Source organism: Tamandua tetradactyla, chromosome X (assembly GCF_023851605.1).
Source record: "Tamandua tetradactyla isolate mTamTet1 chromosome X, mTamTet1.pri, whole genome shotgun sequence".
Lineage (NCBI taxonomy): Eukaryota > Metazoa > Chordata > Mammalia > Pilosa > Myrmecophagidae > Tamandua > Tamandua tetradactyla.
This window is the reverse complement of record NC_135353.1, coordinates 33,750,464-33,752,529: the sequence shown is the minus strand read 5'-3', so window position 1 is coordinate 33,752,529 and position 2,066 is coordinate 33,750,464. Positions and strand designations below refer to the sequence as shown.

Sequence of the window (2,066 nt, the reverse complement as noted above, 5' to 3'; positions counted from 1 at the left end):
AGATACATTTCAAACATAAGGATACCAATTGTATTTTAAAAATGGCAAAAAGACATACCATGAAAGCAATAATCAAAAAACATCAGTATAACTGTACAAATACAGAGGAGTAGACTTCAAGGGAAACAGAATTACTAGAGATAAATGGGCTTTTTGCAATGACAAAAGGGTTGATAAACAGGAAGTTATAACAATCTTAAATTCACTTATACTTGCTAAAATGTTCATAAAATATATAAAGTAAAAAAAACTGACAGAACATGAAGAAAAAATAAAGAAATTCACAGTCATGTTGGGAGGTTTACACACATCTCCCTCAGTAACTGACAGAGAAAGCAGCCAAAAATCATTAAGGATGTAGAAGAGTCAAATTAACAAACTTGACCTGCCATATATAGAACACTGTAACAACAACGGAAGAAGATACATTTTGAACAAGTGCAAATGAAACATTCACCAAGATTGACCATATTATGAGCCATAAAGCAAGTCTTAAATTTCAAAAGACTGAAATCATATGGAGTATGTTTCCTAACCACAGTAGAATTAAGCTAGTGGTCAATAAAGAAAAGATAACAGGACCATTTCTGCTTTTGCTCCAGGGGTTGGGTTTCTATGCTGTTGCCCAAGATGAACCAATTTTTCAGGAAAGGAAAACCCAAGGCCCTGCTGCCCAGCCTGGCTGACTGGCATGGTGGATAGCAAGGAAAAAAGGAAAAAATCCAGTGATAAAAGGATTTCTCGAATGGATGCTGAGCTAGTGACGTATAAAGATCTGATCAAGAAGATGAGAGAGGGACCTGCTAAGGTTATGATGAAGCAGAAAGTCTTGTGGGTTTTAAACAAAGGTGAATGTGTGAACAGCAGTGGGACCATATTGCCCAACAGTCACTCAACATGGAACAAGCCAATTTATACCACCCAGTCATTGAAGGACACCAAGACCATGGTTGATGCCATGAAACTGGGAATAAAAAAATGAAGAAAGCATACAAACACTTGGCAATCAATCAGACTGAGGATTTACAAGACAAGCTAGAGGACATGATGGAAGATGCAAATGAAATCCAAGAATCTCTGAGTCATAGTTATGGCACCCAGACTAAGACAAAGACGATCTAGAAGCAGAATTGGATGCACTGGGTGATAAGCTGCTGGCTGATGAAGACAGTTCATATTTGGATAAAACAGCATCTGCATCTGAAATTCCAGAAGGTGTTCCCACTGACACAAAGAATAAGGATGGAGTGCTGGTGGATGAATTTGGATTGCCACAAGTCCCTGCTTCATAGATTTACATCATTCAAGTATATTAAGTAAAATAAGCACATATTCTGAGAACCAGGAAATATTTATCTTTCCAAGTTTACCATACCTGGGAAAGGTTCTCTCCTTTCTTTGAAGGAAAGGTTAGGTACATTGCTTTTATTTTCTTCTGTTAAAGAGACTCATTGCTTGGGGGTGCTTTCCTTGTACCAAATTTGTACTCTTTTTCTCTTATGAAAGACTAACTTAAAATATCAGTGACTATGTCAGACTTGTTTTCTTTCACTAATGATAATTTGAAATAAAACCAAGGAAACGGGAATCTTTAAGTTCTATGAGCGTGTAACCCCACAATTTCAAAATGACCTGCTTTATTGATAAGTCAAAAATTAGATTGTTAGGGCTGTTGATATTATGATTCAAAACCATTTTCTATTGTAGCATTACAGGTTGGTTAAAAGGTGGCCTTTTTGATGGGTTTTATGGTGCCTCATGAGAAAATCTTTACTGTGTCCAGTATTTAAATGGAATTCTTATTTCTTTATCATGAGTGGATATTTTGATTTTGTGGTTCCCTTAGTATTATTACCACCTGACTTGTAATCAATAATGAATTTTTTGTATATTTAATGTATATGACATTTATTTATCCTCCGTAAATATTTTTGAAAAGGAAAAAAGGCAACAGGAAAGTCTGTATTTGAAAATTATACAGTGTGCTTCCAAATAACTCAGAGATCAAAGGATAAATAAATGACAATAGAAAATTATAGAAAAGTAAATTCTATGAAAACTTATGT

General features: G+C 35.0%; 1 pseudogene; it reads left to right on the top strand.

Annotated features, from left to right (window-relative positions):
- The first annotated feature begins 630 nt into the window (after positions 1-630).
- On the top strand, positions 631-1,292 carry LOC143671340 (charged multivesicular body protein 5 pseudogene; annotated as a pseudogene).
- The last annotated feature ends 774 nt before the right edge of the window (positions 1,293-2,066 follow it).